Consider the following 10401-nt stretch of genomic DNA (forward strand, 5'->3'; position numbering starts at 1 on the left):
TAAATCCTCTCTGGATACGATGACTTTTTTTTTTTTAATTGTGCATAGCTGACCCTATCCTAGTCTTCAGATCAAGAGATTGGGACACTGTAAACTAATAAGACTAATTCCACAACAAACACTGAATAAGTGCTTATGCTCTGAAAAGTGTCTTATAAAAGATACCTCATCCCTTTTATTTCTCACAACAATCCTGAAACAAGTGTTGCAATCATCATTCTCATTTTGCAAATGAGAAACAGGATCAGAAAAATCCTGTAACATATTCAAGGCCTTACGTGTGGCTCATGAATGGCAGGGTAGACACCTTGGTCCAAGATGTGTATGTCTCAAATGCCATGCTGAGTGGAAGGCCAGCCTTCCAAATTGCCCATGTGGAACAGAAAGACATTCCTCAGACTGGCCTCCAGGCTGACTGAGACCAGAAGACAAGGTAAATTCAAGTTGTTTTTTAGTTGCTCAGTCACGTCTAACTCTTTGTGACCTCCTGGACTACAGCATGCCAGGTTCCTCTGTTCTCCACTATCTCCCAGAGTTTGTTCAAACTCACATCCATCCAGTCAGTGATGCCATCCAACCATCTCATCCTCTGTCGTCCCCTTCTTCTCCTGCCCTCAATCTTTCCCAGCATCAGGGTCTTTTCCAATGAGTCAGTTCCTCGCATTAGGTGGCCAAAGTATTGGAGCTTCAGCTTCAGTCCTTCCAGTGAATATTCAGGGTTCATTTCCTTTAGAATTGACTGGTTTGATCTCCTTGCTGTACAATTCAGGTACCGCTCATTAAATGACATAGCTCTGTGTTTGGAAATTGTGTTAGTTCAGGCTAAGGTGGACTCTGGTACAATAATAGATCCCAAAGTGTTAGTGGCTTCACAAAATAAAGGTTCACTCTGTTCATGCAGAATCTGTTGTGGAAGACCAGGATGGATGGAGACTGTGTGTGTGTGTGTGTGTGTGTGCGCGTGTGTGTGCACGCTTCGGTTGACAGTCTGAATAGGAAGAAGTTTCTAGACGCTTCCTGCTTTTAACATTTGAAGACACCTCCAGCTAGTCTCATCTCCAGGGTCAATCTGACTTCACCTACCAGAACAAGAGCTTTTCTAGGAGACTGGGCAGTGGGGCTGCTTCAGGTTTCGTAGGTCACAGGTTCAAATCCTATAGAGGAACTGCTTTCAATAAGACTTCTGTTAACATTGAAAGGGGTGGGAAATGGTCCTGGGAATGCTTTCCTCACTTTCCTTTCTTTGTCTCAATAATTATCCTACTGGGAAAGGTAACAAGGAGGCCCCAGACATGGGGAGAGAGATAAGTCATCCCACTGTGTCCTGTCTGAAGTGTTCTCTAGCAAATGCATGAGCCTATTAAAATGATTGTTATTTGGGAGGTGGCTGGTTCTGAATCTATAGATAAGCTTAGCAGCATACACAGTGGATTTACACAGGCTGTATGATATGCCTTTCAGTCACTCAACAAATATTTACTGAGCACAAACTAGGAGCCAGGTGCTACTCTGGATATACTACAGTGAGCAAAACAGATAAAAACTTCTGTCCTCACATTCCACAGGGAAAATAATTCCTGGTTTTTCCAAACAATCATTTGAAATATGCTTTTCTGGGAACAAAAGTAATATTTTCTTATTGTATAAAATTTGGTAAATGTAAAACATGTTTAGGAAATACAAAAAAAAATCCAATGGAAAATGATAATCGCCATGCAACAATGATGCGTGATTACTCACCACTGTATTGCCTTACATACAAGCACACGTGCGTGTTACTCTCCAAACTGGAGTCACATTATGTATTCAGTTTTACATCCTACTTTTTTTTTCTAGTTAGATTGTATTACAAGCTTAGTCCATATTTCATTTCAGTTCAGTCACTCAGTCGTGTTTGACTCTTTGCAACCCCGTGGACTGCAGCACACCAGGCCTCCCTGTTCATCACCAACTCCCGGAGTTTACCCAAACCCATGTCCATTGAGTCAGTGATGCCATCCAACTATCTCATCCTTTGTCATCCCCTTCTCCCGCCTTCAATCTTTCCCAGAATCAGGGTCTTTTTTGATGTGTCAGTTTTTCACATCAGGTGGCCAAAGTACTGGAGTTTCAGCTTCAACATCAGTCCTTCCAATGAATATTCAAGGCTGATTTCCTTTAGGATGAACTGGTTGGATCTCCTTGCAGTCCAAGGAACTCTCAAGAGTCTTCTCCAACACCATAGTTCAAAAGCATCAATTCTTCGGTGCTCAGCTTTCTTTATAGTCCAACTCTCACATCCATACATGACTACTGGAAAAACTATAGCCTTGACTAGACAGACCTTAGTTGGCAAAGTAATGTCTCTGCTTTTTAATATGTTATCTAGGTTGGTCATGACTTTCTTTCCAAGGAGTAAGCGTCTTTTTAATGTCATGGCTGTGGTTACCATCTGCAGTGATTTTGGAGCCCCCCAAAATAAAGTCAGCCACTGTTTCCCCACCTATTTGCCATGAAGTGATGGGACTGGATGCCATGATCTTAGTTTTCTGAATGTTGAGCTTTAAGCCAACTTTTTCACTCTCCTCTGTCACTTTCACCAAGAGGCTCTTTAGTTCTTCTTTGCTTTCTGCCATAAGGGTGGTATCATCTGCATATCTGAGGTTATTGATATTTCTCCCGGCAATCTTGATTCCAGCTTGTGCTTCCTCCAGCCCAGGGTTTCTCATGATGTACTCTGCATATAAGTTAAATAAGCACGGTGACAATATACAGCCTTGACATACTCTTTTCCTATTTGGAACCAGTCCATATTTGGGCTACCTGTAACAAAATACCTGAGACTGAGTGATTTATAAACAACAGAAATGTCTTTATCACGGTTCTGGAAGCTGAGAAGTTCAAGATCAGTATGCCTGCAAACTGGTTGTCTGGTGAGAACTCGACTCCTGATTCATAGATGGCATCATTTTGCTGTGTCCTCACCTGTAGGAAGGTAGGTAGGAGGGAGCTCTCTTGGAGCCTCTTACATAAAGGCACTAATCCCATCTGTCCCAGCTCCACCCTCATGACCTAATCATCTCCCACCTTCTAATACCATCACATTGAGGGTTAAGATTTCAACTTTTGAATTTTAAAGTGACAAATATTCACACCATAGCACAAACTTCTCTCACATCACAAAATTATGATTTTTTTACTGGCTGCATATTGTTCTGGCCTCTAGCAATACCAACTATTTAATCATTTTGGAACTATTTTATATTTCAGTTGATTCCAAATTTTTACCAAACTCAGAAATGCTTTGAAAAACAATCTTATGCATGAATCTTCAGCCACATCTCTGAATAGATGTTTAGAACATAATCAAAGAAGTGGGATTACTGATTCAAAGGGTGTGCAAATGCTCAGGTTCTTGACAAATATTGCCAGGTTGCTTTTCGGGGTCTTAGCACCAATTTACATTCTCACCTGTATTTTTGAGATGCCATTCTCCTGCCAATATTCAGTATTAGAGTGTTTCTAATCTTTGCCAATTTGTTACACTGAAGAATGGCATTTCATTTTAAGACTGGTTCACTGCCTAAGTTGCTCAGTAATTATTGGGATTTGCTTAAACCTGAGTTTTAATCCCAGCTCTGGCACCTTCTAACGAGATATGCAAACTCTCTAAGCATCAGTTTTCTTTCCATCAAATGGTGATAGTTATTCTGACTTCTTAGGTATTGCGTGGATTAAATATATTCAGGTTTAGAAACTGTTTAACATGGTGCCTGTCACAGAACAAATCAATGGTAGCTATTATCATAGGTGTTATTCACAACTTAAGAATTATCAACACATGAATAGTTTCAGCCTTTTTTCTTCCCTCCGTGTCTTAATGAAGAGTTTGATTTTACGCTACCACGTTTCTTTCCTTTTCTTCTCCTCTGATAGGTGGCTGCAATTTGGGGGGGCGGGGTGTTCCTTAGATAGGTGGTTTTGCCTCAGGCTGTGGGCTGACTAGGCTTAGCCCCAAACTGTGAATGGGTTCAGATCTGCCTCAAGTGTCCCTGACCTGGGGCCTGTATGGAATGAGCAGAAAATACCCAGATGCGTTCTTAGGCTAGATCACCAAACAAACGAGGTCAAGCAAAACTCACAAGCAAATTTAAGGCCTCTGCTCCAGTGGCGTGTGTGGGTAGTTGCTCAGTCGTGTCCAACTCTTTGAGCCCCCACGGACTGTAGCCTACCGGGCTCCTCTGTCCATGGGATTCTTCAGGCTGGAGTACTGGAGTGGGTTGCCATTCCCTACTCCAGGGGATCTTCCTGACCCAGGGCCAGGGATTGAACCCAAGTATCGCTTATTTCCTGCATCGCAGGTGGATTCTTTACCCACAGAGCCATCAGGGAAGCCCCTGCTCCAGTTACATCTGCTATCACTCCACTGCCCAAGGCAAGTCACCTGGCCCAGGCCAACATCAGTGTCGGGGAGAAGTCTCTTTCCCCACAATTGAAAAGGGAAGGGAGCAAATATGTGCCAAACAGATGACCATAATGAATGTTTCTGGGAAATTTCAGGAGGAGAATGCTAGGCAGGGTGTCATGTAGGGAAACTGGGAGAAAAGAAAAGTGATCATGAGGCATGTTGGGTATGTGTGAGATTTTACAAATCATAATTCTTTTAATTTCTATAAGTCTTCAGTTAAGACCTTGTAGATTACTTTTTGTCTATCTGGACTGGGCTTTATTAAGTGGTACTTCCCCTTGGGACTGATCTTATGGTGTAGTGACTAACATAATGCCACATAACGGAAATAATTACTATCTCTTTTACTGTCAACCCTACACAGCTCTTCCTCTTTGCGTATCTTGGAACTCTGAAGCATTTTCTGATGGTTCAGTTTCTTTTCCATCCACTGATAGAAAAATGCATGTCAGTTCAGTCGCTAAGTCATGTTCGACTTTTTGCATGGACTGCAGCATGCCAGGCCTCCCTGTCCATCACCAACTCCTGGAGCTTGCTCAAACTCATGTCCATTGAGTCGGTGATGCCATCCAACCATCTCAACTTCTGTCATCCCCTTCTCCTCCTGCCTTCAATCTTTCCCAGCATCAGGGTCTTCTCTGATGAATCAGTTCTTCTCATCAGGTGGCCAAAGTATTGGAGCTTCAGCTTCAGCATCAGTCCTTCCAGTGAATATTTTAGGACTGATTTCCTTTAGGATTGACTGGTTTGGTCTCCTTGTAGTCCAAGAGACTCTTAAGGGTCTTCTCCAACACCACAGTTCAAAAGCATCAATACTTGGCACTCAGCTTTCTTTATGGCCCAACCCTCACATCCATACATGACTACTGGAAAAACCATAGCTTTGACTAGATGACCTTTGTCAGCAAGTAATGTCTCTCCTTTTTAATATGCTGTCTAGGTTGGTCATAGCTTTTCTTGTAAAGTGTGGATAGGGACTTCCTAGTTGTAAATTACCAAGCAGAGGTACAGTCTTCAAAGGATGAGTATCAGATGCAACATTGCCAACTCATCTAAAGCAGGGCAGACATCAGGTTTAAGAAAACTTGGACAGGAGGGCGCAAGGATAGAGAATGGGAGCAACCAACTGGGTTTCAATCATGCCTCAGAAGCTAGAAATTTACTCACAGGACCTTCCAGTGAAATCAAATAGACAGTGAGCACAGGGTGTGATACTGGGAGACAGAGCCCAAAGAGCTCTGAGAGGAACCATATCATTTTAGTGGCCTTTATGGTCTGTGTAAAATGTTTCCCCTCACCTTTCTGGAGACTGTGTACCTGGAACCTGACCTCTGGGTTTGCTTAACTCTGAGGATGACTGGTACATCGCATGCATAACATTACCCCCCAGATGGTAAATTCATCCCAAATTTTAATTCTCATCCACTCTGATTCTAGGTAGACCAGCTGCACACTAGCTGTATCAGCTCTGCTCCTTCATCTAAATGTTACATGCCTATAACTTTACCCAAAACATTTTTGCTTTATTTCAGAGAAGGCCATGCTTTTGACCTCTTAAAAAAAATCCAAGCCCAGAAGAATCATAGATAATGTAAAGAATTACACTAAATAATTGGTCCACAGCCTTCCTACTGCTGTGGGGTGGGGCGTTGGTAGCCTCAGTATCCATTGGGCTTTCACTAGAATAATAGCAACTTTGTTGTTATTCTTAAATTGCTAAGCTGTGTCTGACTCTGCCGCCTCATGAACTGTCCCCGGCCAGGCTCCTCTGACCATGGGATTCTCCAGGCAAGGATACTGGAGTGGGTTGCCATTCACTCCTCCAGGGGACCTACTCTACCCAGGGACCTAACCCGGGTCTCTTGCATTAGCAGACAGATTTGTTTCCATTCAGCCACCAGGGAAGCTCAGTAAGCAACTTATACTTTTAAAGGTGTAATATCTTTGAGTATCGGGGTTGTCTGTCATTCTGTGTCTTTAAGTCATTCAAAGACATTTTTAAGAGTTTTTAAAAAAATCTATGGCCAGATTGACTGACTGTCTCCTTATTTCCATAAAAAGAAGGGAGTGTGTTTATAAAATCTTCCCTGCTATTGCTTCTCCCTCCCTCCCACGCACCCACAAATAGCTGCTTTTTAAAAAATCTTTCATAAAGTCCCATTATAGGCAATACTTTGACAAGGTTAAATGCTTTGACTCAGGAGTTGAATAAAACAGGTTTGAGTCTTCAGCTATCTCCCAGCTCTGTGACCTTTACCTTTCCTGTGTCTCAGCTTCTTCTGAAAATGAAGAAAAGGATAGGACCCGTCTGTGGAGTGGAAGATACACGGCGTATCAGAAGCCTCATCACTTGCCCCCATGGGATTTGGGCTGTGGCTATAATGGGCAACTTTGCCCACACTCGGCTGGATCCTACCTCCAGCATCACTAAGCCTCTTGGTTTTGCTGCCTCAGGGGCTTTTCCAAAGTGGGACAATAAGGAAGCTCAGATGGTTAACACAACCAACGCAAGGCAGGAGTCCGTGGATAAATGTCTCATTTCTGAATTCAGAGAAATAATTCTAGGTGTGGTCTCCATGGATCCCAGAGGGTGCATACCAGAGGTGAGCCTCAGCTGCTCAGAGTGTCAACCAGCTCAACAAATGCTCCTTTTATTGACTTCTTTCCCCCTGTCATCCCGCTGTCTTCACTCTCTCCCTGCTTCCTGGGATCACCTCCCATGAAACCATCCTTGTCTGAAGCTCTGCTGTTCCGGGGAATCCCAGAAAACTCTCAGTAAGTATCTACTTGTTGTTTTTATGGAAAAGCTTTTCTATTTTCAGGAAGACTAATTTTGGAACTCAAATTCAAGAGGCATGTTGAGACATTTTTTGCCCTCATTTGATAGTTCATTTAAACCTAGAAATATACAAACTGATAAACATTGCCTCATTTGGTTACACATTTAGCAAACTCTGTGACATCAGACTGTTCTCCCAATCCCGGAAGCTGGGTGGCTTCTGTATTTCTCCTCCTTTTCTGCCACTTCTCACTGTTGCTTTGGGGAGGAGCTGGGCATCTGGGACGATGTGAGGGACACTCAAGGGACTCGGGGTCTTTATTCCGACAGTCGGCTCTCTGTGCTGGTGTGTGCTGCCTGAATGTCAGCCCTGGTCATCAAGATTGGCAGTAGGTTCTCCAGAGTCCTTTGCCCAATCCCTTTTTGATCCCGGATACCGGCACTGGCAGAACAACTGAGCAGGATGAAGATTCTAGCCAGTGACCAGAGAACATTTTTTTTTCCTTCAGGGCAAAGCCAACTGGCCCACAACAGTATCAGCCTCCACTTTGGCTTCATTGGCCCCATGCTGAGAGAGTGGAGCCAACTGGCCTCTGAAGACAGCTTCTAGCATTACCACGGCCTGATCTTTCCCCCTTGGAAATTTTCATTGTAATTACTCTGGCGTTTCACCACAATCAGGCTCTTGGCTGTGCGGCAGGGAGCTGAACCTTGTGGGTGGGTAGGCACACCTCTTTGGATGGGCTCATGTGGGTAAAAGTCCTCCTGCTGTGCGCGCTGTCACTCATGAGTGTTTGACTCTTTGGAACCCCATGGACTACAGTAGGCTTCCCGGTGTACTATATCCTGGAGTTTGCTCAAATTCATGTCCATTAAATCAGCGATGCTATCTAACCATCTCCTCCTCTGCCTCCCACTTCTCCTTTTGCCTTCACTAGTTCTCTTTTAAATTCAGTCCCTCCCTGGCTTGGCCACAGGGGCACAGGCATTGCCAAGGTGATTTTATTATGTGTATCTTGGAGTGTATTGCCGTTTGTGTATGTAGCTCTGTTTTCTGGAATTATGACTTCTGGTAGAATTAGGGTTGATTTCTGGCTATCTATTGTTTTTCCAGATGAAATGTTTTATTCCTTCACTTTGCCATTTTGTGAGGCTGAGTGAGGACACTCGGCCTGCCCTGGGAAGGTCATTTTAGAGGGTGTTACTGCTCTCAGCTCTTCCTCCTGCCCAGCTGGCCACTGTGAGATATGAGGCCAGAGGCAGATCACAGCTCTGATGGTCACTGATTGTGGGACTGCGGACTTATGGCTTGATTCTCTGAGCCTCTATTTTCTCAACTGTGAGGTGGAAATAAAGATAGGACAAAAAAGATCATGTGAATCAAAGTAGGAGGTGATCTAAGGTATTTGTTCAATGAGTAAATTTCAAAGTAACTCTTGCCAGAGTTCCCAGCCTTAGGGAGTTCATGGTCTGATGGGGAAAATGACATATTAATGGTCAACTAAGATACAGACTCATAAGTCCTACCAACAAGGAGAAATACAAAGTGTTACAAGAACACATGGGAATGAGGCTTAACTCAGTTTTGAGAGCTCATGGAGTGCTTCTTGGAAGGTGTGTAGGAAGATTTAGAGTTATTAGTGGTAATGTTAGTTATGATTAGTCAAGTGCTTACTATGTGCTGGGGAGTAAGCTGAGTACAACCTCACTTAAGTGTCATAATTACATCCGTCTCATGGGGTCTTAATCTCCCTTCTACAGTTGAAGAAACCAGCTCAGAAAGGTTAAGTAACTTGCCCAAGGACACATAGCTAAAGTGGCATGTTCAGGCTTTGAAGCTAAGTTTGATCCCAGAACCCTTGCTTTTAACTGGAGCACCTCTGTTCTTGCATGACCCAGCGTGAAACTGACCGTTTGTGACTTTCAATTGTGCAAAGGATAAAGACTGCACTTCTTAACACGCCCCAGATCTCTTGCCCACTCCTCTGGTCTCACCCTTATGCCCCTCTCTGCCCTCAACCCCTATGACAGCCCCAGTAGTAGCTCATGAGCGATATATTCAGCTGAGAAGTCTGAGCTTGTCCTATGGGTAATAGGGAGCCGTGGAAGTTTTAAGCAGATTGAATGGCAGCAAAACAAAACCCGAGAAGGCCAGTGAGAAGAAGATTGAAGCAGCTCAGGTTGAGGTGCAGGAGATCTGAATGAAGGGAGTGGCAGGAGGGTAGGAGAAGGGTGAATTGTATTCAAGAGGCACTAAGTAGGTAGAATTAGCAAATCTCAGTGACTGACATTGTTGGGGAAAAGTGAGTGAGGAGTCCAGGCTTCTCCCCAGATTTGCGGCTTGAATAACAAGGTAAAAGCGCCAGCTGGTTTTAAAGAGCTGTGATCAATGCCTAACAGAAGCAAACAATACCTGTAATTCTACCGTGTTTCCATTACTTGCAGATAGAAAGGTCCTAGAAACTGTAAAAAATTTCCCTTCCCTGTTCCTTTAGTCCCTTCTCTTCCACTCTGGGGGTGGGAATTCACTGAAAGATGCACACACAAAAAATCCGTCTTCTCTACACCCCTGCCACCCAGAACTGAACTGCAAACCCACACGGCATCAGCTCCAGATCAGGCAATCAGACAGCGCCCCAAAATTAAGCTTTTAAACATTAAAATCAATCAAGCCCAAAGAATCTAACTTGAAATGAAGAGGTGTTTAAAAGAAGTAGGCTGAGGTGAACAGAGAAAAACAACTTAAATTATTAAAGCAGAGTTCTCATGGTGCAGGAAGAATGTTCCAATAATGTCAGATTAAAAATGTAAATCTACTTACCTTCCAGATGATTTTTTTTTTCAGTACTTGTATTAAAGTCTACTGCTTACCTGTTTGTCTATGAAAGAGTTTGTTACTTAGGGAAGGAGACCAGACCTAGGCATGCTGGAAACATTGTCTCCCATTTATCACTGAGTGAATATCTCCTATCACTTTTGGCTTGTTAGTTAATTACTGTATAAATTTCCCTACTGAAATCTTACTTCAGGAAATCTTACTGAGTGTTGGGTTCTTTTCAGAACCCAAGTGCCAAATGTTCATAATGTTTACAAAGACACTTCCTTTCTTCTCTATTCATTTCCCTCCCTTCCTTCTTTTTGACCCTGTGGTGCATCTGTAATATTGAAGTAATGA

The sequence above is a fragment of the Giraffa tippelskirchi genome, chromosome 11, assembly GCF_054371585.1.
Source record: "Giraffa tippelskirchi isolate mGirTip1 chromosome 11, T2T-mGirTip1v1.2.pri, whole genome shotgun sequence".
NCBI classification, from domain to species: Eukaryota; Metazoa; Chordata; class Mammalia; order Artiodactyla; family Giraffidae; genus Giraffa; species Giraffa tippelskirchi.